Here is a 26,214-nt window from a genome sequence, read left to right on the forward strand (position 1 = left end):
CTAGGACCAAAGGAAATGAAGAAGAGTGAGAGAGAAATGGAAACATTTTGAGGAGAATGAAAAGATCTAATGTGTTGCTACGTCAAGGAAAGGTAGAGATTATTTTGGAGAAGAGCTGTGACTGAAAGGCTTATTTTGAAATATTTGAGAAATGGGTTTGGGAGGGGCTAGAGGATTTAGTTTAAAAAGTGTGATTGGGTTTATAAGATAGAGAAAATATAGTGAGAAAAATGGGGAATTATAGCAGGATAAAGAGTAGATAAGGTTGTGAAAGAAGATGCAAGCTATAGTGAGCAAAGAACACTTCTGAGAGGATCCTGAAAAGGGATGAGGGGCTCCAAAGTGACCCAAGCAAGAGAAGAGAAAGAAATGAAGAAAAAAAGTAAGAAGTCAAGTCCTACCATAATGATTTATGTAGTTGTGTTTTAAAGTTCTTTCCTTTACTCTTTGTTTGCCCTTCTTCCCCTGTAAGTCAATTTTACAATTGAATGGGACAGGACTCTCACAGGGCCCTGTATATCTGGACCAGAATATTCCAGATTATTCTGTAGCCAGAATAATTGCTGGGCTTGCCTCACCATGATCACTATTTCCATGGGTTTCCTTTACCTCCACACATCAAATCTGAGTTGCTCATACTCGATTTGAAGTTACCTCAATAGTTTGTGTTATTATTGTTTCCATCTTTGACTTAGTTATTCATCTAATCACATGGACTATCCCCCTTGTGTAAGTTTCTTTTGGAGCTTTCTCCTATGACTTTCACATGCCATCCATCATCCACTTTCATCCCAGGGAACAGAGAAGACTCCCTAAGTGCCTACTGTCAAGACATCAATGTCAAAACTTAAGCTTTTTTTTTTAAGATTTATTTATTTATTCATGAGAGATACAGACTGAGAGAGAAAGGCAGAGACATAGGTAGAGAGAGAAGCAGGCTCCTTGCAGGGAGCCCGATGCAGGACTCGATCCGGGATCCCGGGATCACAACCTGAGCCGGAGGCAGGCGCCCAACCGCTGAGCCACCCAGGCATCCCAAAACTTAGGCTCTTAGATCCTGTTTGTCTCTTGGATGGGGATGTAAGAAATGACAAAAAGCAGCCATAGATAATTCGGATGAAATAAATATTTCACCGTTTTCCCTCCATATACTTTTTTTTTTTAAGTGGGGAGAGAGAGAGTATGGGTGGGGAGCAGAGGGAGAGAATCTTAAGCAGCTCCACTCCCAGGATGGAACCCGTTTTGGGACTCCATCTCATGACCCTAAGATCATGAGCTGAGCTGAAACCAAGAGTTGGACACTCAATCTACCGAGCCATCCAGCTGCCCCTCCATGTACTTTTAAAGTCTATAATATTTCTTTATTTTTTAAAGATTTTATTAATTTATTAATGAGAGAGAGAGAGAGAGGGACTCTGCCTGACATGGGACTCGATCCCAGGTCTCCAGGATCAGGGCCTGGGCTGAAGGCAGCGCTAAACCACTGAGCCACCCGGGCTGCCCCTCTATAATATTTCTGAGTAGAAACTTCATTATATCATAAATGTCATGACACAAATTTATAATAGGGTCATGTTTTTTAAGTTTTCTACATACACTTTGCTGATTTTCCCTACAGTCTCCAACAGATCTGTGAACCTGATGCCATATTTTTGTTCATGTAGTGAAACCTAATGATAATTCATTGATTTCATTTGTTCCTTGGCAATTTTTTTTTCTTTGAGTCCTTTGTCCTCTGGGTCTGATGTAGAGTGACTGTGTTCTAGGCTTGCTCCATAGCTGCTTTCCTGGGCCTTTAACACTTTTCTCTGTTCCTCTGTGTTGGATCTGATCTCTTACTGCCTGGATCTTAGATCTTCTCCCTCTTTCATGTTTTACAGCCTCATTTTGGCCAACCACATTAGCTAAGAGCTCACAGAGAAAGTGACCATGGGAGGTAAACTTTGTGATACCTTATCTGCCTGAAATATTGATTCTTTTCTCATATTTGATCGATTTATTGCAAGACAAAGAGGAGCAATTAGAGCCAAGCATAACATATTGATGTTGAATGGGTAAATATGAGAGGAAGGGAAAGCATCTGAATCTGTGAGGAGGGAATGGGATGAAGAGCTACTAGGGTTAGCTGTTATGGGACTCTAGGTTGGAAATATTTTCCCCTTAGAAAATGTAAAGTCATTGCCCCACTCTCTTCTAACTTCTGAATGTTGCTGTTTATAATTGCAGTTTTGTTCTTTTTATTTTTATTTTTCTAAATATTTTATTTATTCCTGAGAGACACACAGATTGGCAGAGACATAGGCAGAGGGAGAAGCAGGCTCCCTGCAGGGAGCCTGATGTGGGATTCGATCCCAGGACCCAGGGATCACAACCTGAGTCAAAGGCAGATGCTCAACAGCTGAGCCACCCAGGGATCCCAGAATTTTTTGTTTTTGTTTTTTGTTTTTTAATTTCAACTCCCTTGTTCATTGATCGCTTCTCTTTTTCTATATGGCATTTCTGTTTTTGTTTTGTGTACATGTTCTCTTTTTTTGTTTCTAAGTGATCTGCTTTTCATATTATTTCCCCTGAATTCTCCTCCCCCTTTTCTCGTGTGTGTGTATGTGTGTGTGTGTGTGTGTGTGTGTGTTGGAGGTTTTCCTCAAATGTTTGATCTTACTCCGTGTGCACTGATAGGACTTGTTAATTGATGGTCTTCATTCTTTATTGTTTTATACTGTATTTATCCCTTATTTTCATCTTGGTGGGGTTTGGAGATAAATGTATGTGTGTGTTCAGTCTGCCAAGTTTGACAAAAAAGTCTCCATTACATTTTGATTGTTCTTAATTGATTTCTCAAGGGTAGCCCTGATTTTCATCTTGAAGGTAACTTGATATTTCCTTTATGAATTTTCCTAGGTGAAAGTGACTAGCACAATGAACAAATAAACCTCGGCATACAGCAAACTGCTACATCAGTTATAATCATGCTGTAATTGCTCTCATCTTTGAAAAAGCACAAAACCTCTCTTGACTCCACATTCCCCTTTACCTACTGTCCTATTTTCCTTGCTCCCTGTGGTAGGCACAAAAGTGACCTCCCAAAGATATACTCACTTTCTAGTCCCAGGAGCCTCTGCATATTGCTTCATATGGCAGAAGAGTGATTACCTTAAATGGCAAAATATGCGATTAAGTAAAAGATCTTGAGAGAAAGAGATTATTCTGGATAATCTGGATGAACCCTAAATGCTATCACAAGTGTCCTTATAAGAGAGAGATAAAGAAGATCAGACACACAGAAGAGGAGGAAGCCATGTGACCCCAAAGGCAGAGGCTGCGCAGATTCAGCTACAAGTCAAGCAGTATTCTGGAACCACTGGAAGTTGGAAGGGTTAAATAATGGATTCTTCCTTAGAGACTTGTAGAGACTGTGTGTAGCCTTTGCCAACACCTTGATTTTGGACTTTTGGTTTCCAGAACTCTATTCTCCAGAGAGAATACATTTCTGTTTTTTTTTTAAGCCATGCAGTTTGTAGTAATTTGTTATAACAGCTCTAGGAAATGAATACATTACTTTTATAGCAGAATTTCTCTAAAAAGTGGTCTATGCTTACTTTTTCTAATCTTCTCATTCCTTTTTATCCAACTTTTTTTTTAAGATTTTATTTATTTATTCATGAGAGACACAGAGAGAGAAAGAGAGGCAGAGACACAGGCAGAGGGAGAAGCAGGCTCCATGCAGGGAGCCTGACATGGGACTCAATTCCAGGACTCCAGGATCATGCCCTGAGCTGACAGCGGTGCTAAACCGCTGAGCCACCCGGGCTGCCCAACAACTTTGACTTTTAAAAGAATTCAAACCTATTTGCTTATAGATGTCCAGCATTTTTTTATTTATCTGATTGTGTCCAGATGGTGTCATTTAGTTCATTATTCTATCCACTGTAGTTCTTATGTACTTGAAGTTGGAGCTATAGGCCCTGGTTTCTTTCTCTGTAGCACTTATCACCTACTGACTCAGAGTTTACCTTCTGTCGTTGTTTCTTTTTTTTACCTTTAAATTTTTTTAAAGATTTTATTTATTGGGACACCTGGGTGGCTCAGCAGTTGAGCGTCTGCCTTTGGCTCAGGGCGTGATCCTGGAGTCCCATATTGGGCTTCCTGCATGGAGCTTGCTTCTCCTTCTGCCTATGTCTCTGCCTCTCTTTGTGTGTCTCTCATGAATAAATGAATAAAATCTTACTCATGAGAGAGGCAGAGGGAGAAGCAGGCTTTTTTCAAGGAGCCTGACTTGGGACTCAATCCCTGGACTCTGGGATCATACCCTGAGCCAAAGGCAGATGCTTAACCACTGAGCCACCCAGGCATCCTGCTTTCTGTCATTGTTAATTATCTCTCCCCTCTAGAATGTGAGCTCCATGGGGAAATCAATATGTACCTGTTGGGTTATCTGTACTAATCTGCTGTCTAACCAACACATAGTAGACATTCAGCATGTATTTGTGGTATGAATTAAAGTCACATTCAGTAACTTTACCTGTGTCAATACTATTTCACATCTAGTAGAAATTGCTGTACTACTTTACCCTGTTCCTTAATATATTTTTTGAAGCCTCAAATGCCTGAAAATGTCTTTATTTCATTCTTGAGGTTTGTCTAGGTATATAGAATTTTCCCTCAGTAGTTTGAAGACATGTCCCTTTGTTTTCTCCCTTCATGCATGGCCATTGAGAGTCCACCTCCATTTTTATGCTTGAGTCATTGCACATGACCAGCTGATTTGTATATGTAGTCTGCTTTCTTCTCCTTGCCTTTGTTATTTCTGCTTATTTATTGATCAGAAGTTTATAGGTTACTCTTTCTTCCATTCTCTAGGAACTCTGATCCCATAGTTGAACAATAAAGTAGAGATACTGGGTGTGGGCAGAGTTGTAAAGATAAGCTACAGAAGGCGCAAACCTAGTAGTAGAATCTTTTTGGCAAGTGATAACAGCTAACACTCACTAAATACTTATAATAATCTAAATAGCTTCATAGGCACCATGCTAAGCACTTTACATGCTATCATTTAATCCTTCCAACAACTCTCTGAAATGGGAACTATTACTCCGTCAACTCTACCAGCTAGAAACTGCCAGGGCCATGCCCTGAGCCCAGGCAGCCTGATTTCAGAGTTTCACTGGAAACCACTCTCACGAACTGCCCCCTCTGTGCCTACTAGACAAGCCCCACTACTCAGTTTCCCAGCCTGCCAAAGCAAGGCCTGCAGTCCTGCCTAGGGGATGAGGAATGAGGCTGGGTAATAACCCTTCCATCTATTCAGTAAAGCTTGTTGAATGAATACTTCATGGCAAGTTTTTAAGAACATAAATGCCAAAAAGCAATGATGTTTATTTTCTTTCCCAGATCTCTACGTTCCCAAGATAGTCTACTCCTAGCCTCCTCCGGTGATTCTCTGAGGACCAAGAAATTGTTGCTTCTCTTATAGGAAGCCTATGCAGGCACAAGGTCAGGACAGTTGTGTGGGTCTCTCAGATTGCATTGCACGGTATGTAAATTATGAACCAAATAACCAGACTTGTTCTTTGGCTGGATTACATTTTTCTCCTGGGCTATCAGATGCATTCCACTGAGGCCACAGAAAGAAAAAATGAAGATCAAGACACCACAACACCACCACCTTGTAAGTGCAGATGTTTTCAGTCATCTAGGTAACTAGAACTTTATATATATAATATCCTTTTTTACTAAAATTAACCAAAATGAACAAATTTGAGATAATTGAGGGCTTCTGAGTGATTCTATGTATCTCCAGTATTCTTTTTTTTTTTAAAGATTTTATTTATTTATTTGACACACACAGAGAGAGAGCACAAGCTGTGGGAGCAGGAGAGGGAGAAATAGGCACCCCCCTGAACAGACAGCCCAACATGGGGCCTCATGACCTGAGCGAAAGGCAGATGCTTAACCAATTGAGCCACCCGGGTGCTCCTGTGTCTCCAGTATTCTAGTCTTTCTTTGGATATTCCCAGAGATTCCTGTGCCTTGCAACAAGATGTGCTAAAAATGACATTATTGTTTGGATTTAGTTCAAATGTTCCCTTTGCTAGTCCCATTGATTTATTTAACAAACACTGAACACTTACTATGTGCCAGTAAGGAATGTAACAAATGTATAAGACCAGGTTCTTGCCTTTGGCCTCATTCCTCTTGTTGAGACAAACATCTCTACAAGTAGATGTCCGTGCGTTGCGAGGTGGGCTAGGAAAGTGCTAGGTACTAAGTGTGGTGGAACTGCAGAAGAGGGAGGACCTGGCCATAAAATTGCTCAGGGGGGCTTCCTCATGGAGGTGACCACTTGGGGCTGGACTAGTGAGAACAATAGTGAGAGAATGGGGTCAACACTGGATTAGGAGAGGACAAACAAACATTCTCAGCAGAAAGAAGAAGATTGCTGAGATACAGTGACCTGGGCCTACATGACTCGCTAGGTTCAGGGCAAGAACAGTAATTTGGTACAACTGGAGCAGAGAGAGTATTATAGAGACTGGTGGAATGTGAGCTTGGAGAGCCTTGAGGACAGCCTTAAATTCAGGACTAAGGAAGTTAGCCTTTATTCTATAGGTGACAAGGAGAATGACACCATGAGATCTTTGCTTACATAGTTTACCAAGCTGAGAGTGCAACTGGCTGCAGGGTGGGTCAGAGTGGGGCGGTGAGTAGGTGCTCAGTATAGCAGGAGATATGATCATTAGATCATTAGAATGAACAGTTCAAGATAAAGAGGTCAAGGCTATGAATTAAGGCAGAGACAGTAGGGACAAAATCAGGGGATAGGTTGGTGAGGGGTTGATAAGTTTTATTGAACAAGATTGCTCATTAATTATGAATAGATGATGAGGATGGAGGCGCCAAGCTTACAGATAACAATAGCTGACCTGTATCATCCACTGCTTACTACGTAGTTAGGCACTTTGCATGCAGTATCTCATTTAATCCCATAATAGCCCTATGAAAGAGGTTGTATTACTCTCTGCATTTTATAGGAGAAGAAGTTGGAGCCTAGAGTGGTCAATCAAAGTGACAAGACATGTATAGTGTGGTAGTAGTTAGGATTTGAACTCAAAAGAATCAGCACCTTTAGCTACTATACAGTAGCATCAGCAGCTGACTGGATTTTGGTACTAAGTGATTGGAAAGTAAAGTGACCACTTCAGGAAGCAGTTAATGAGTAGCAGATTAGGGCCTAGAACCCACTGGAATCACCTTCTGCCCCCCACAGTTTATAGGCTACTGAGCACCATATGAAGCCAAAGCCGTGTTGTGTTTGATATATTGAATATTTTTAATTTTAGAACTAATTGATGCAAAACCTAATTGCTAATTTTAGAACATTAAAAAATCTAGAGATTCACATTAGAACCTGCTGGATTATCTTAAAAAATGAGAAGATCTGGGACGCCTGGGTGGCTCAGCAGTTGAGCATCTGCCTTCGGCCCAGGGTGTGATCCTAGAGTCTGTGATCTAGTCCCACATTGGGCTGCCTGCATGGAGCCTGCTTCTCCCTCTGCCTGTGTCTCTGCTTATCTCTCTTTCTGTGTCTCTCATGAATATATAAATAAAATCTTTTTTAAAAAAGTGAGAAGATCTGACCATATTGTGCCCATATAGCAACTCTTGCTGCCTATTCTGTGTTTCTTTCAGCTGCGACCTATGCTCCCCATTTGGCCAGCACCCACCAGCCTGGGGTCCATGCCCACCTCCGAAGGTGCTTGAGTTTGTATCTCTCAGCCACAAGCTGGTCCAGCTTGATGATAGGCTGTGTTTGTGCATTTAATCCTGTGTCAAGCCCAGGCTTCACTAATGGTTAAATACTCTCCTATGAACTTTAAAGAATACAATATAAAAATAACATGTTTTGTGGGTTTTTTTTTCCCTTCATACTGTGGGAACTGAGAAAAAAATAATTACCCACTCACACTTGAGTGCCCACAGGAGGCGGGTTACATACAGGTAGTACAGGACAAAGGTGAATGGTCAGAGTTCCTGAAACTAGCACCAGATAAAAGGAAATATCAAGCATACCATGGCAAATGGCAGACATAATGGCAGCTATACAAATCATGCTGTGATTTTTTTTCTGCTGAATTTGTTCAGTAATTAATTATTTGCTTGAATTTTGAACTGTGTACTTTAGACATATTATAAGGAAGCTTTTGGGAAAATACGTGTGCACATATGCATGTGTGTGGGCTGTGGGTGGGCCATAGCTTACATTCCATAGCTTGGAATTCTCTGCAGAAGTTCAATTTCAAAATATTATTTTTTAAGTTTAATGATTTATTACAGATTTGAAAACATGTTTCTGTAAAATTAACATGAGTCACAGGTTGGCAAACAGGTATTTTTCCATATTAAATATTTTGTTATGTCTAGGATGTAGTAACCCAGTGACAGTGGTCATGACATGGTGGTCATGGTTGGACAAATGACGGACTTTATGCTTGTGTGTTTGTCTTCCATTTGTAAACTACACTTAGAGACACAGCTTCAAACAAGTGTAAAAAAAAGAGCTGACAGCAGAGCTTCAGGAGTTTGACTCCCTCTTTTTTTTTAAGATTTTATTTATTTATTCATGAGAGACTCAGAGAGTGAGGCAGAGACATAGGCAGAGGGAGAAGCAGGCTCCCTATGGGGAACCTGATGCAGAACTTGATCACAGGAACCCAGGATCATGACCTAGCCAAAGGCAGACACTCAACCACTGAGCCACCCAGGCACCCGCAGGAGTTTGACTCCTAATCCCTGTTCTTTGTGTGTTACCAGACAAATTTCCTTCATGCCTGGCCACCTGATTCAGGAACTAGGGAAAGGCAGCTGTTGCTGCTGGGAATGAACTTTTCAGAGGCCACTGAGGTACCAATCTGGGATGGCCATTGGGTCTCAGAGGTTCACTGTCCATCTTAAAGGGTCATCTGTGTAATCAAACCACAATGACCCAACGCTCAATAAGCCAGCCCTGCAAGCTTTTCCCTGGGACCTAGACATAACTGTACAAGAATCATACTGCATATCAATTCAGTCTGTGGAGCCATTTGTACACAGTTATACTGGACTTGTCAGGCCACACTGCTGTTCCTTGGACTTTGACCCCTACCCAGCACAATATCCTTCCTCCTTTCCCTCCTCCTCAGACACTCCCTGCCCCCAACATACACACCCAGGGTGGGACCCCAGTGTGTGTTGGGGACAGTTCTTAAGTTCATTCTTGTCTGTAACACTCAGCATCCATTGTTTCTTATTTATATCATATAGACAAGTGCCCAGTACTAGGTATTTAACACCATGGGATTCATTTGTGAACAAGGTGGCACTTTGTTACAGTACTAGATAGACTGGTATTTTCTCTCAGTCACATTATAATCTCATTTTTGTAGTGTGGCTTAAAAACCTCAGGCTCCCCCAAAGATCAGCCAAATGCATGGTAAAATTCTACTTATTCATTTAACAGATATGTATTAGACATCTATTATTTGTTAGGCACCATGCCAGATGTCAGGATTAAACAGAGGACAAAACTCATAAATATCCCTGTTCTCTTGGAGCTTATGCTGTGACAGAAGGAGACAGGAAAAGTGTGTCAATATGTAATTTGAGCTAAGAATTTTGAAGAAAAACCAAGCAGGATAGGGAGAGAGAATGATCCAAGGCGGGGGTGGGGGGCCTGCTATTTGAGATAGGGTGGCTAGGAAGGCCTTTCTGATGAGGTGACTCTTGTAGCAGAGCCCAAAAGATGAAGAAGAGTAGTTTGAAGGAAGTCCTTCCCTGGGGTGGGGGGTGTGGTTTGGAGTGGGGGCAGAGGTGAGCAGGGGACAGATCCTTCAAGTGGCGAGTGGCCTGGCCTATTTGAGAAATAATAAGAAGTCACCAACTGAACTCCTGGACTCCACTGTTTTCTCGTCTGCAAGTCCATGGGCTTGTTGGGAGGAACAGATGAAATCATTTATAGAAATAATTATATCAACCATCAAGCACTGTGTCAAAGTTCTCTTTGTATTGACTTTATCACATTTTTTGTAGAGTGTCTAAATCATCAGGATTATAATTATTATATTACAACTCTGCCCTTTCATTTTTCTATTATTGTGATGAAATTTATATAACATATAATTATCCATTTTAAAGTGTACAATCCAGTGATATTTAATACATTCACACTCTTGTGCAACTACCACCCCTATCTAGTTTCAAACTTTTTCATCACCCCGCTCTTATGTTTTTCATATTTATGTTACCACTCTTGAGAAAAGATCCCCCCCACCACCACCACCAATATCTGACTTTGTCCTTCCTGTTTCTGGCTGGTGTTCACCGGTTCCTATGACTCATCCGTGTGTTTATTCAACAGATATTTATGGAGCATCTACAATGCAGTAGGTATGCTAGGTAGGTACTACTGAGGCTACAACAGTGACAAAGGACATACAGGTTCTTGCATTTAGGGGACTCAAAATCTAGTGGGGATTTAGACATTGAGGGTACAATTACTAGGAAATTAAATTAGATGCTTAAATGAAAAAATGCTTTGAAAATTGTGTTTAAAACATTTGTGGAATTTTTAAAAAATTTAAAAATATTTTATTTATTATTTGAGAGAGAGAGAAAGAACAAGTGTGTAAGAGCAAGCAGGGGGGATGGAGAAGGGCAAGCAGACTCCACATTGAGCTCAGAACCTGATGCCGGGCTCAATCTCAGGTTCCTGAGATCATGACCTGACTGAAATCAAATGAGCCACCCAGGAGCCCCAATATTTGTGGAATTATTAAAGCTACCAGCAGTGAGATGCCACTAGCTAGTAATGCTTAGGCTAATGTGACCATATTGTTTTTATAATTGTGCCCTTAGTTCAGAGACAATGGAAAGAAAGATCACCTCAGGGAAGTGATCTGGTTTATATTAGGGCAAAGAGCCGGGAGGTAGGTTAAGGTAAAAGCAGTGGTACCTTCATTCATTTCCTCCTGATATCAATCTATTGAGATATGCAAGGATAGCTATTGTTTTTTTTAATTTTTTATTTTTATTTATTTATTTTTTAGCTATTGTTAACACTGCTCCCATTTTATGATGTGGAAATGGAGACTTGGAACACTGTGCCTTGCCACATGCCACCTGGTGGGGATTTTATTTTGCTTTAGCCCTGTCTGGTAAAGCTGAAAAGCATTTTGCCCAGTAGGGGTCAGTAATGGTTGGAAGAAGACAGGGTTGGTTTGTATCCACCCAGCCTACTTGGTGTGCTCCCAGCCTTCCAGGAGAAGGCGCTGCTAGGCTGGCCTTGGAGTTGCCTCACCAGACTTCCTGGGTCCTGCCCTCCTGCAGCAACCCCCCCCCACTTCTCTCCCCCTACCCCACCCCACCCCCACCCTGACTCATGACCCAGGAAGCTCTCAGCACCCTCAGGCCTTTCTTGCACACTGATGCGTACATCTGTGTTTTCCTAGATGATTGTTTCTTAATCACACTATGAAATAACAAATCACAGCTGGGAACCCAAGTCACCTTGAGTGATGAGCTAGTGATCACCAAAACCTAGGTACAGCCCGCTGGAGCAGGGAGCCACAAAAACTGCTAGCCTGGTCCTCGTTAGCCACGTGGTCCAGCAGTGCCATGGCGGTGCCAACACTGCACGTCTGTCATGTAGGCGCAATCGTCGGATTTCTTTAGGCAAGGTGACCTGGCAGCATTTCCACCCCACCCACAGCTAGTTTCGCTTTCCTAATGTTGTTAAAAAGTGCCTTCTAACTGAAGTAGGGTGGTTGAACAGGTTCTAACTTTTTACTTAGTTTTTTAATATGGCCATTTGTTTGAGATCTCTTCCTCTTAGTGGATCTCTTCCCCGTATTCTCAGCAAGATGCCTATGACTGTCCTCTTTGGCATTTGTCCAAAGTCCAGGTTCTGATAGCTTTGGGTCTATGGTTTAATTTTAACCATACACTCTTCTTTTAGAATAATTACTTTTTAATCTTGAAAGAGCCAGTCTGATACAGAGCAGTAACATCTCCTGCCCGGGAATGAATAGACACAGTTTTGGTCATGTACTGCTAACCTCTCTCTTTTTAAAAGGGGACTGGTTTGGTGGGATAAAAGGGAAATGAAAATTGTGGATAGGGCAGTTTGAAGGAATATTTGAATGTCTGCTTTAATCAATCTTATAAACACCAGGTGTCCAAGGAGAGTGGGCTGAGTCGAGCACTGAGGGACAAGATGATTTAGAGGCCCCAAGTGAGGCCCTACGCTGAATGCAGCAGAGAATGACTTTTTCAGAGCTATCCTATGGGCAGCCATGTGGCCTCAGTTTTCTGGGACAATCTCAGTTTCTGAGAGAGAAGATAAACTGGCCCTTTGCCAGTCATGCATCAGACTGCCACCACTTCTCACTTCTGAAAATGTGGTCACCAGACAGGTCTGTGAGCAGTGACAGGCGTTATCTCCTTAGCAATGACCTTACCCAGGCAGTGAAGCAGAGCTGGGATCCCCAGAACTCCCTGCACTGGTGGGGATACCACTGATTCCTTTTTAACCTACAATGCAGGTCCTTTGGTAATAATTACCTGTATTTGTAGGACATTAAAGATTTTGATGCAGGGGATCCCTGGGTGGCTGAGCAGTTTAGTGCCTGCCTTCGATCCAGGGCGTGATCCTGGAGACCCGGGATCGAGTCCCACGTCGGGCTCCCTGCATGGAGCCTACTCCTCCCTCTGCCTGTGTCTGTGCCTCTCTCTCTCATGAATAAATGGATAAAATCTTAAAAAAAAAAAAAAGATTTTGATGCAGAAAGACAAATTGGTTACCAACCATTTTTGCAGTTTAGGTAGCAAACCTCTTTTTTGGTAATTAAAAAAATATCAAAGATGAAAAGAATATGGGATACACAATGGAGACCAATTCTAGAAAAAATGATTATGCCAGCTGAGGCAAACAAATTTGGGATGACTTCCTCATTTTACAGAATGAATCTTCAGCAGAGATTCATGCTTAGACTTATTTAAATGGGAAGGTCTTCCGGAGCACTTCAGTAGGAGGGAGGACGGAAAAACTGGATACTATCACAAGCTGTTACCAGTGGAAGATGAGTTGTACATGGAAATAAAGGGTCTGATTACCCAGCGAGTCAGTAAGGGCTGAGGCTTCCCTTTAGAAAAATCTGACCTTGTGCAGACTCTTTGAAGGGCAGGTGCAGAAAGCCAGGAATAGCCACACTGGCCTGATTGGTCCCACAAAACCTCCTGACTGTGTCTTCCATAGCTCCTTGCTGCTGGGCTTACTGGGTCACAACACACCATGAACGTCAGACCAGCACACTTATTGGTTAGATTTGATGCACGTAAGGAAAAAGATCATCCACTTGTGACCTAATCTGGCATAGCATCAGAACCTGGTGCTTCCCATTTCTCTCGCCTCTGGAAGGGTACTGAAGAGGAAAAGTGCAAGTTTCACGTGCCTAGAGGAAAACAATTCATATGGATATAAATTTTAAGAAAATAAAAAGGGAGAAGAAAGAAATCCAAGCTAATCTGGGATTTTGATCACCACTATGACGGTGTTTCTGTTTCATCATTCAGTTTCTAGCACGGCCTCCAGCTCAGACCTGTGCCACGGTGTCTCAGGAACCTCCTTCCCTGCTCAGGCCCTCTCCCTGTCCCCTGGGTGCAGTTACTCATTTGAACCTGGGTTGCAACATTCCAAGACACATCCCTCTTTCCTGATTCCTCCCCATGTACCTACCAAAGGCAGAGGTGTTGGGGTTGCACTCTCAGGAGGAGGCTAGACTTCCCGAATGGCGCTGTCACCCCCTAGAAAGGACTTCTATTTGGTGATTCTCCTTGAGGAGCCCTGGGAGGTAACTGGTTGGGTGCTGATTCTGTTGGGAGAGAGCACAGATGTAGGTGCCTAGCTGGTGGAGCTAAATTAGCCCAGGGAAGGGTGGGTCTGTGTCTCCAACTGGTGGGGGCTGGCAGGGTAGCAACAGGGACTTATGTACCATGAATTCTTAGGATGTTATGAAGATTTTTCCAAGATTCCCTTGTCTTAAGGTTTTTACTCATCCAACTAGCACCCACAGGATTGAGGCTTTCCCTTTGTCTTGGTGATATCCTCAGGATCACAGAAAACTCAGGAGAATGATGGAATCTGAAAAATACAAAACTCACGGAGGAGGCTTAATGTATTGGGGTAGATGTCAGAAGTTGTGGGACATTGGGGGTGGCTGTGGACTAAGGAGTCCATTTTGAGGTGTGAGGAGAACATTTCTGTGTTATCAGTGAGATATTTCCTCTAAATAATCTCGGAGAGAAAGGAGTGGAATCAAGGGCTTGGGTTGGAATACATGTAGTTGACCTAATTATAAGGTTAGCTGTCTGTTTAATTAATAGATAGTTCTCTGGTGTGGGTTAGCAAGGTCATGTTAGCCCTGGATATTAGCAGTGCTGTCCTAGGGCTCTGGAAAATTGGTGACAAAGTATTCAGCTTCAGGCTTATTTTATCTCAGCCTCCAGGCAGGCATGGATCAGAAATAGAGTAAAATATTGAAGCAGCATCCCAAATATTGGTTCTGAAAAAACAAACTGACTGGAAAGGGCAAGCATCTTGGATTCAGTCAGGGTAGCCATCCCCAGATGAATGATGTCACCCATGTGTGCCTCTTGGGAGCACCCATGGCTGTTTTGGATTTGTAGTCCTATGTGGGCCAGCAGTGCTGACAGGGTTGTTCCTGTGTTAGACCTACCTTGTCAGCAGGACACTGTTTATATGATTCGTCTGCCACATTGTGGCACATTATGCACAATCTCTTTCAAGTTCAATTAAATTAATGTTTAGAAATACTGTAGGCAGAAAAGGCCAGAAAGCACTGTAGCAAACAATGATTACTGAAATTAAAATACTTTGAACTAGAGCATTAGAGGATGTTGTGAATTTGTAGGAGTTAACCAGGATGGGTACCATCTCTTATGAGAAACATCTAAGTCTCCAAAGGATCTTGGGGCCATTTAAGCAGTATTTCGGATACCTAGAGTCAGACCAAGGATCAAACGTCACAGAGCACCTTTGAACACCAGGAGTTATCTCCCTCTACAAAACCCTGGGGACCGAATCCTTTAGGTTAGTTGCTTGTATGGGTGGATGAAGAAGCTCTGGGGAAGACGTCCTTGGAGAAAATTCTGGAGGAAATTTTCAGGACTGAGCAACCTATACCAGCCTCTTTGATGTCAAGAGTGAAGTAGTTGAACCCCTGACCTCACTACAAGATATGAAGAGTCACTCCAAATTTATAAGCTCATTAAACTTGTATTTTGGACTGTCTACATGTCCGGCTTTAGAAAAAACACATAGAATGCTCCAGCCACACCTTCTCAAACCACTTAGCTGAATTTTTGTTCTAATTACTCTAGCAAGCGTCTCTGTTATTTACAAAGTTTGAGGAACGCAGGGCAGGGAGTATTTGTGCTTTGGTATGCTTTCTAACACAGGGGGTCAAGTTCAGCCTTCTTTTGAAGTCAGTCTGCACTGTCAGATTACCAGAGACCGCCAGAGTAGAGGACCCCCCCACACACACACACACAATCAGCTGTCTCATTTGCTATGACCAAGGGCCAGTGTCCACATTTTTAGGTTTGTATGTACTTCTTTTTTTTTTAATTAAATTTAATTTTTTGAAAAGTAGGCTCCATACCCAGCATGAAGCCCATCATGGGGCTCAATCCCATGACCCTGAGATCAGGACCTGAGCTGAAACTAAGAGTAAGATGCTCAACCAACTGAGCCACCTGTAGGTGCCCCATTCACTTTGTTTTGATGAAATGAGAAGGCTCTACCCTTTTCCTTCCTTCTTTCTTTCCTTGGATATGAATAAGATCCATGGAATAAAAGTGATAAAGTGTTTTGAATTACTCCAAGAGTGCAACCTGACTCACTACTACCCTTGGATCACTTCACATTCCCCACAGTCTAGGGCTTCCATCTGCTACCCTGGGGGTGCTGCCCAAGAAAAAGCAAGAGGGGCTAGGTCTCAGCACCACATAGTACTATTGGTGGGAGCTGCTCATTCCTGACCTTGGCATCAACACTCTTATCTCTAGAAATAGGATAAATGGTAGTTCAGGCACTGTGTCTCCTCCTCGTGGGGCCTTCAGTCACCTCCAGTGTGACTTGCCAGGCTAGATATTACCTGCCCCTATTCCAGGAACTACTAAAAGGTAGACTCTAGGTGGAATGATCTGGGTGGAACCTGGGAACCTAGGATGCACTCTCACAAGATGTTTTCAAATAAAAGGCAGCAGGTAAATGGTGAGCCCTGCTCCCTTGTGTCTTGAGATGTCAGAACTCTTCTGGGAGGGCACAGTGAAGTCCTACCTTCCCTGAGAGCTTTTGCTCAGAACAGCCAGTTAGCCTGGGATTAGGGAATAGCAAAGTAACTGCAAGCCCTGTAAGCTAGTTATTGTTGTCTTCTTAGGCCGATAATGGTGTGACCTGCTGCAGATAGGAGTGTTGTGGAAGTTCAGTTTTGGCTTGGGCAGGTGGCCCTTTCCAGACTGGCTCTTCTTGGGTAGTGGATCTTCACTAGCCTGTGCTCTTTAGGGACGCTCCAGCCTCTCCTTTACCCTGAATCACCTTCCTTCATGGGTCATAAAGGAGTTAGATTTCTTGTAAGAAGAATATTAGATCTGTGTGACCCAGAGAAGGAGGAACCACTCTCCTTCTAAGGGCTATCCATCCATGGGAGAGCCTCAAGGACAAAGGGATCTTCTAGAGACTGTGTGTGTGTGTGTGTGTGTGTGTGTGTGTGTGTGTGTGTGTGTTGGGGGGGTGTTGCAAGAGGAGACTCTGGAGTGAGCCTAGAGCCAGTGGGAGCACATAACTCTTGTTGAGAGGAGCCTGGCAGTGGTGGAGGGAGGAAAGCGAAACAGCAGAGGTTAAGAGAGATTGAGACAATGGAACAGAGGCCATGGAATGTGCAAGTGGAGAAGTTCGATTTTGCTAATTAAAAGATTAACTAAAAGGAAATATGGCATTTATTTAGTTGCCAAAAGGTGTTCTCAGCAGAAACAAATGTATCAACTCTGCCTTGGGGATTGACAAAGGTTTAGTAGCCAAGGTCTTGAAAAGGAGAGAGACAGCAAGCTATAGATGGGTCATCTCTGTGCTTCTGTCACCAAAATTTGCCAGTTTGATATCAAGTGACTCTTAGTGTTTATATGTGCAAGTTTGTGCTATTAGATTGTCTTCTGAGCAATTTTGAGTTTTAAGAAAACATTGGCAAGGTCAACAACCAACAATTCCAGGAGTCTAGGTTCCACCCCAGCCTTCTCAGGGAAGATGAGGTCCTTCTTCCTACCCTTCACCATGTGGCACTCCTGTCATCCTTCTGCCAGGACACTTGCCCTTCCTCAGGAGAGCTGGACTCCTGCCCAGACTTTTGTAAATGTGTACATGTGTGTGCGTCCGTGGGGAAGGGAGAGGGAGGAGAGAGTTCTGCCCCTCTGTGGTGGTTGCCACCAGTCAGTGGAAGGCTTCGAGCTGAGGCAAGGTGAAGCAAGAGTGACACCAAGTGCCAAGAATAGGAGCTTGCTATGGCATCAGATGGTGTTTTCTCTCCTCAAATGATGGGAGCAGAAAGGCTTAGTTCTTGTCTGCAGCATTTATCTCAGATAGAGGGTGACAAGAGCCCTCAGAGGCTGGTTTGATGTCCATATTCCACTCTGTTCATTTAGATGAAAGGGAATTATATGCAGAATTGGGGCTTTGAGGGGGCAACTGGGTGGCTCAGGTGGTTGAGCATTGGACGCTTGGTTTTGGCTCAGGTTATGATCTCAGGTCATGATCTCAGCGTCCTGGGATAGAGCCCCATGTGAGGCTCCCTCCTCAGCAGAGAGTCTGTTTCCTCCCTCTCCCCTACTCCTCCCCACTGCTCATGCTGTCTCTCTAAAATAAATAAATAAATATTAAAAAAAAAAAGAATTGAGGCTTTGAATCGATTTTTTTTTTTTAAAGTCAAGTTGAGGGATCCCTGGGTGGCGCAGCGGTTTGGCGCCTGCCTTTGGCCCAGGGCGCGATCCTGGAGACCCGGGATCGAATCCCATATCGGGCTCCCGGTGCATGGAGCCTGCTTCTCCCTCTGCCTGTGTCTCTGCCTCTCTCTCTCTCTCTCTCTGTGACTATCATAAAATAAAATTAAATTAAAAAAAATAAAATAAAAAAGGTCAAGTTGAGATGTTTTGTTGGCTAGAAGATGATGCAGAGATCCAGGTTGCCATTTCCACCCCAAGCTGATCCTTCAGCTTCTTTTGGAGAATAAAGACCACAGGTGGGCCCTCCTTGCTGGTGACAGAGAGCTGTCAGGTTACTGAGGCAAGTGGTTGGTACCCTGGGTATGTAGGGAACAACCCACTTTGCTTGTTCAAAAAACACCACTGACCTACTTCTCTGTGTTCTAGAGGCTGCTCCTGGCTCAGGTTCTTGAGGGCTAGGAATCCACCCCATTAAGTGAGTGGGGAAGTAGGATGCATATTCTTAAGAAACGGCCCTCAGGGAGGGCCTGGGCACTTCAGTCGGGGGACAGAGAATTCTGTGGGCTGCTTAGAGAGGATCTCCCCTGGTGCAGGCTGGACTTGCAGTGACAGCCCTTCCTCAAACACCTTCCCCAGGGGAGGAATATGGCCAAGTTGGTATTTGCCTTCTGGCCAGTCCTTGTTCTCAGCTTGGAGCCTACTTGGTTTCTTACCTTCTTGGGAGATAGGAGGAAATAGATTTGTTTGTCCAGGTGCCACCAGTCCAATGACGAATTCAGGCACATGAGTGTCTTCAGGGCGTAGTATCAGATCTGGTCCCCCCTGACGTCTCTATTCCTGATCTGGGTGTGCTGTAAACAGCAGGTTGATTCAAAACTGGGAGGCATTGGGAAACCCTTTGGGTAGGAGATTTCGAAATGAGATTTAGACTGGAAAAAAAAAACAGTGGGGTGAGGTTCTAAGGAATAAAAGAGACAGAGAACACTCCCATCCTGGCTCTTGGCTGGATAGCGGGAATACAGAAGAGCCTAGAAAAGCCCAGAGTGGAAGGGAGCTGGACAGGAAAAGCCCAGCTGGACAGAAAAGCCCAGCTGGACAGGAACACATGGCCGTCCTTCACTCTTCCCCCCCACTGACTAGAACACACGTTCAGCCTAGGACATGTAAACACCAGCAAGGTACAGATAGATCAGAGGGCCCCACAGAAGAGACAGGGGCCTGGGGAGCAGAGGAGCAGAGTTGGCAGGAGGATTAAGAGAAAAACTTAGGGGATCCCTGGGTGGCACAGTGGTTTAGTGCCTGCCTTTGGCCCAGGGTGTGATCCTGGAGACCCTGGATCGAATCCCACGTCGGGCTCTCGGTGCATGGAGTCTGCTTCTCCCTCTGCCTATGTCTCTGCCTCTCTCTCTCTCTCTCCTCTCTCTCTCTCTCTCTCTCTCTGACTATCATAAATAAATAAAAATTTTTTAAAAAAAGAGAAAAACTTAGTTACAGAAAGATTTGAAAAGGCTTGTTGGGTCACTGAGGAGAGGACTAGGTAAAGCAAGGGGTAAAAAAAAAAAGCTCGTGAACGCAAACTTCAGTAAGCCCTGCAGGAGGGGCAGCCTCACCTCATGGACCAATGGGCTCTAGCTCAGAATACCCCAGGACGGGGTGGCTCAAGTGGTGGGTGCTTCTGACATGAAGAGCACAGAAGAAGATGCCACCTGGATCCAGAACCACATAAGGCGGCCATGGGAGGAAGGAGAGGGAAACCTGACAAACAAGGAGAGGAAGAGCAATGAAACCAACTCCAAAGAAGAAGAGGTAAACAGAAGGAAAGGGCAGGCCAGGTGGCTCAGCAATTTAGCGCCACCTTTGGCCCAGGGCGTGATCCTGGAGACCCGGGATCGAATCCCACGTCGGGCTCCCTGCATGAGGCCTGCTCCTCCCTCTGCCTGTGTCTCTCTGCCTCTCTCTCTCATTCTGTCTCTCGTGGATAAATAAATAGAATCTTTAAAAAAAAAAAAACAGAAGGAAAGGTAGGAGGGGCATTCTAGAAGAAGCAAGAAAGGAAGAGTGAAGATCCTGCTCCTCATCTTAAGGCCTTGGAGTGGTGCGGGCAAGATGGAGTCACCAAATGTGATCAGCCCTTGGAAAGCTTGTCATCTGATCAATAAATCCCTTTCATCTAGTGGGATGAAGAAAGTGGTGCTCTTTGAGGGTGTATGTTTAGCACCATACTGCGTAAAAAACATGCATGGCACTAGAAGTACCAGCTACTCAGTTATGAATGAGAGGGGTTTATGATTCATGAGCGTGCCTACCACCTCCACCCAGAAGCCATGACTTCCCTCGTCTCGTGCAGGGTGGGGACTCATCTAACCAGAATCACCACCCAGCCTCTCCCAGTCTCCTTAGATGACAAGCTGTGGCATCCTTGGTCCACCCAACTCAGCCCCCAAGCATCTTGCCAAAACATGAGTAAACAAGTACAGGTAAAGGGAGTCACAGACCTCTCCACTTTGGGCTGCTTCTCTTCTTTGCCAGTGCCCAGCACAATGCTAGCCAAGAATTTCTTATCACAGGCTATGTATTCTTTCCTTAGAGGGTAGTCAGAAGATCTCCAAACACCTTCCTCTGAGCTCAGAATAAGTTTATCTTCTTTTTGTTTTTGTATTCTATTACCATGGACCAGGACATCAGTTTGCCTAAGACACAGGGAAAATTGGCCCTCACCTCCTGCATATCCAGGATTCTCAACAGCCCACGTGAACTTGACCGGTTTGCAGTTGGCCTGCTTTCCTGCTGAGATTGAGGGAGAGATGGATGTTATTAAGAACATCTAAAAAAAAAAAAAAAAAAGGACAACATCTAACATTTGTTTAGGGATTTATACCTCACAAAGCAAATAATTATCTTATTTAATCCACACAATAATCCTGTGTTACTGTTACTTCCACTTCATAGACGTTGAGTCTCAGAAAGATAAAGTATCTTCCTCAGTGACAACTGGTAGACCTAAGATCCCTTCTCATTCTCTAACTACAAATCCTCTGGCCTCTCTCTACAAGGTCTTGGGCCCCTAGAGATTTCAGAGTTAACATCAAAATTGCAATTCCTATCAAAAAGAACACCCCCCCCCCCCAGTTCTGCAGCCTGAGTGACCTCCAACATCAGCCATCCTCAAACCCATTCATATCCTACCCCTATTTCCACAATCACCAGGTGGGAGAGACTTGCCACTTCTTGGAGAAGAGTTCATACAAACATAATGATTCATACATTTCCTCTGTCAAAGACTCTTTTAAAGTTACCAAAAAATTTTTTTTCCAAAAAAAATTTTTTTTAATTTTTTATTTACTTAGGATAGTCACAGAGAGAGAGAGAGAGGCAGAGACACAGGCAGAGGGAGAAGCAGGCTCCATGCACCGGAAGCCCGATGTGGGACTCGATCCCAGGTCTCCAGGATCGCGCTCTGGGCCAAAGGCAGGCGCCAAACCGCTGCGCCACCCAGGGATCCCTCCAAAAAATTTTCATTGCAAAATCAAAATGGGATCATCATAGGAAAAGTAAAAAATATAGAAAAATAAACAAGACAATAAAATCATAATTCTACCCTTGAGTAATGACTTAGTACTATGAACGCTTTGTTTAGTCTTCTGTAAATTTTATGATGTACACGTGGACTTGTGTTTACCAAAATGTAAAATGCTCCTACCCATAACACTGTTTTGGAATCTGCTTTTTAAACTTAATATACTGCAAACATTTTCCTGTTAGTAAATATTTTTATAACATATTTATGGATATGTAATATTTCATTATAGTTCTTTTTTAAATTTTTTTTCTTTTAATTTTTATTTATTTATGATAGTCACAGAGAGAGAGAGAGAGAGAGAGAGGCAGAGACACAGGCAGAGGGAGAAGCAGGCTCCACGCACCGGGAGCCCGACGTGGGATTCGATCCCGGGTCTCCAGGATCGCGCCCTAGGCCAAAGGCAGGCGCCAAACCGCTGCGCCACCCAGGGATCCCTCATTATAGTTCTTAATGGTACTCTAGAGTTATATATTTAGATTGTTCCTATTTTTTCATTATTATGACCAGTTTTATGATAGACTCCTGGATCTAATTTTAATTTTCATTTCTTTGATTATGAATGAAGTTGAATTTTTTCATATGATTTTTATCATTTGAAGCTCATTCATGAATAGCCCATCCATACTATTTACAGGTTTCAATGGTGTGTATTTATTTATTTTTTTACTTTTTTACTGATTTGTAAGAACTCTTTATATTGAGGCTGAAATTGTATCTGCTAAAAACTCATTTACATCATATTTCAATGCACCACTTTGAATTTGAGTACATACTGACTTTCCCTGACAATCCCAACCAGACCATGGAGGCTTTGCTCTTTTTCCTCTACTTTTTCTTTAACAAGTTCCTTCCAAAGTATATTTGGTAAAGGGCTCCTCTTCTTGTGCTCATCCCCACAAGCACCCCCCCACACTCACACCGCCATTCCTCTGCGTAGGACCAGTAAGGGTGGCTCCCATACCTCCTGCCCTGACCTCCAAAACCTTACTGCCTCCTCCTCTTACCCAGGCCTCTGGCTGGGGGGTCGTGGTGAACCCCCCCACCTCCGCTGTTGCTTACTGCTTCCGAAAACTCTGACTCGGGCCTCTCAGAACCCCCAGGGAAAATGGTGACAGAGAGCACTTAGGGAGTATTAGTACTAGAAGAGGATCGTCTTGCGGGAGAGGAAGTATTAGTAGGTCTGCTGTGGCAAGAATGAAGAGAAACCCACTCTCCAAGGACCCCTCTTGCTTCTGAGCAAGGCCCTCATGGCAGGGGTGCCCTGGCAGGGAGCCTGCAGTCCTCCTCCAGAGTCCCAGGCGGTCCGCTCCTTTGCCCTGTTATTACCGCTGGCAGGTTTGTTTGTGCCTCTGGCAACAGGGACGCAAGTCCTACCAGTTCTCCTGGTGTCCTGCCACACAGCCTCCTGCTTGGGGAGGAGGAGGGGCCCAGGCCTATTACCTGGAGTACCCCCTCCACCCAGAGCAGAGAGAGCAGAGGCGGGGGAGGCCCTAGGCAGGAGCCGGCTGATCAGGACAAGCCCAGGTGGTGAGGACAGGAGGAGTTTCTTCTCTGCTGAGATCAGTACCTTGGAAAACTGGGGCTGTAGGGAGGAGGTCAGGGTACACACGGGGGCGGGCAGATGTTGGGAGTTCACATCAGAGCTCCCTTGGGTTTGGACCGCCCTGACCTGCTCTCACTCCCCTGAGTGTCTCCCCTCCAACCCTTTCTCCTGGTTTGGCATGTTTGGGAGATGGCTGTGGCTGTGACTTGAACGGGAACAAGACACCTGGCATGTCTGTGGTAGGAGCTGGATTCTCACACCCTTGGCCTCTGTGGTCTCTGCAGAGGACTTGGGCTTTTTCCCCCTGCAGCTGGGCTTAGGAGTTTCCAGACCTCCTTCATTTTACATTTCCACACACTTTCTGGGAAGACAGTGTGATGCTCGGCATGGGAAGCTGGGGGTTCTAGCCAGGTGTCCAGTGGCCATGGTGACCTTGACAGCACATGACCTCTTTAGGGTTTACTTTCCTCATCTGGACAGACAGCAACAGTGCTGGCCTTGGGGCTGGTGCCTAGTACACCAGACGGGTGGTAGGTGGGTGCTCAACTGTGTCAGGTTTCCTCCCTCCTTCCCTTTTCTCAACCTACTGATGTGGGTGACATTGGGGAGCTTCAGAGATCTCTGCTTGAGGATGAGACCCTCGGGCAGCCTGGCTCCTTTCCTGCTGTCCTCAGTGCTCACGCACTCCTGCACCTGTCACTTCCCCCTACACGGACCTACCTGCCAGTTCCGTTTCCCCCAGCAGAAGCTGACCCCGGGAGCCCAGGTCCCATGCCTCACTCATCCTAGCAAAGCCAATGGATCAGCACAGTGCTTGACACAAAGTAGGTGCTCAGGATCCAGAGAAGGAATAAAGAACTGAAAGGAAAGGATCTCCCATTTCATAATCATTGAGAATCAGAGAGACAAGAAAGAGCTCAACTAGAAGTCCAGCAGACCTCAGGTGGAGCCTGGCCTCATCGCTCACCATCCACATGACCTTGAGCAAGATATTTATTCCCCCTGAGCCTCAATTTCTTTGTCTAAAAATAGAACAGTAATAGCTACCTCCTAGGGTCGTTGTGGGGATTAGTGATGATGTCAGATGGAAGCGAAGCTCGTTGCTGCCTGGTGCATAGTAGGAGCTCACTCAGTGGAAGCAGTGATTAGCTGCTATTACAGGACTGTTGACGTGTATGCCTGAAGCAAACTCGCTTCGAGAGTTCTGGGGTTAGCAGTGAGTAACACCGGAGCCCTGGGGAGCCTCCCTCAGTTTGGTCTTCCACCCAGAATGCCGTGGTCCTTCTCCCAGGAGTGATGAACCAATTGATGCCAGTGGGCAATGTGGCCTGGCAGCCTGGGCACAGAATAGCTCACCTGGTAGCACTTGCTGGCTCAGATTTCTTCTTCATAGGGGTTGAGGGCACTGACCCTAGGGTCTGAAGTCTGAGGAGAAGTCTGAGGGCTGGTGGTGCCCTCCATTTGCTACTGAGGCAGGTCACATACATCACAACTGGCTGCCTGCCTCTCTCCTGTGAGCACGTTGTAAGAAAACCTAATCTGCGCTTTACTCTACTCTGAAAGATTGATCAAAGTAGAAGTTCTCACCCAGTTGATATAGAGAGAATAAGTGAGGAATAAGTGAGGAATAGAAGAAATCAGTCACTTGATACCCAGCTTTTATATTCAGGAAACAGAACCCGGAAGATCTCATTCTCAATGCACTGCCCTGGCCCAGGACCCAAATCTGCACATCTGCTGGCCTCCTTGCCAGCACTGGCCCCTCGGGGTGGGGGTGGGGGGCAGGGCATGAGCACCACGTGCCATCATCAAGCCCACCACCCAGGAGGAGAGTTGCCAGACAAGTAGGGTGGTCTCAGGGGGAGCACTAAGAGGAGTGGACCTCCTAGCTACAGGAACTCAAAAAGGCTAGCAGGTGCTAGCCTGCAGGATGAGGGATGGAATATCAAAACAGACTCTAGAGGGATCCCTGGGTGGCTCAGCAGTTAGGTGACTGCCTTCGGCCCAGGGTGTGATCCTGGAGGCCCGGGATTGAGTCCCACATCAGGGTCCCTGCATGGAGCCTGTTTCTGTCTCTGCCTGTGTCTCTGCCTCTCTCTCTCTCTCTCTCTCTCTCTCTCTCTGTGTGTGTCTCTCATGAATAAATAAATAAAATCTTAAAAAAAAAAGCAGGCTCTAGAAACTCAGGAAGGGGCTGGCATAAGGAGCAGAGGAGGGTGCATTGGTCTGGACATGAAGAGGGTGGAACACCCTGGGTCAGGTCCCGAGGGCAATGTGGCCAGGGCCAGAGGCAGGGAGAAGGGGTCTGCTTCCCCTGGCAAATCCAGGTCTCCATCCAGCCCCCCAGCTGGTCTCTTTCCAGGGTTGTCTTTCCCATTTTGTTCTGTTCAGTAACATTTCACTCTGGCTCTGCTTTGTTGGGAATGGTAAACTGGCCTGGGAGTCATAACCACTGCACTTTGGCCTGACATTTTAGAAAGGTGAGTAGAAAGAGTCTTGAAGGTTGTTTTGTCCAGCTTTTAGTTCCATGACAGAGTCCTGTTAGAAATTGCTAACAGGGCACCTGGGTGGCTCAGTTGGTTGAGCACCTGCCTTTGGCTCAGGTCAAGATCCCAGAGTTCCAGAATCGAGTCCTGCATCAGGCTCCCTGCTCAGTGGGGGACTCTGCTTCTCCCCCTGCCCCTCACTCCACTCATTTTCTCTCTCTCTCTCTCTTTTTTTAAAGATTTTATTTATTTATTCATGAGAGACACAGAGAGAAAGAGAGGTAGAGACACAGGCAGAGGAAGAAGCAGGCTCCATGCAGGGAGTCCGATGCGGGACTGGATCCCAGGTCTCCAGGGTCACGCCCTGGGCTGAAGGCGGCGTTAAACTGCTGAGCCACTGGGGCTGCCCTCTCCCTCTCTCTTTGTGTCTCTCAAGTAAATAAATAAAATCTTTGAAAGAAAGAAATTGCCAACATATGGTTTTCCAGCCCTAGCTCTCTAGTGACAGTGCCCTGGGCTCCCCTCCACGCCCCCACCCCCATGTAGCCGTCCCATGGGTA

The 26,214-nt window shown here is 44.8% G+C and overlaps 1 long non-coding RNA gene across 3 annotated transcripts; it reads right to left on the reverse strand.

Annotated features, from left to right (window-relative positions):
* Window positions 1-11,409: 11,409 nt before the first annotated feature.
* Window positions 11,410-20,801, reverse strand: LOC129503134 (uncharacterized). Of its 3 annotated transcripts, none has more exons than XR_008663121.1 (3): window positions 18,759-20,801; window positions 13,766-14,170; window positions 11,410-13,481 (listed from the first exon to the last, which is right to left on the reverse strand). It is a non-coding gene; the product is annotated as an uncharacterized LOC129503134 (long non-coding RNA). The 3 variants fall into 3 exon arrangements; XR_008663120.1 differs by having other exon boundaries at window positions 13,766-13,901; window positions 14,022-20,801; XR_008663119.1 differs by having other exon boundaries at window positions 11,410-12,784; window positions 13,190-13,481; window positions 13,766-20,801.
* Window positions 20,802-26,214: the final 5,413 nt, after the last annotated feature.

The sequence above is a fragment of the Nyctereutes procyonoides genome, unplaced genomic scaffold (assembly GCF_905146905.1).
Source record: "Nyctereutes procyonoides isolate TBG_1078 unplaced genomic scaffold, NYPRO_anot_genome, whole genome shotgun sequence".
Lineage (NCBI taxonomy): Eukaryota > Metazoa > Chordata > Mammalia > Carnivora > Canidae > Nyctereutes > Nyctereutes procyonoides.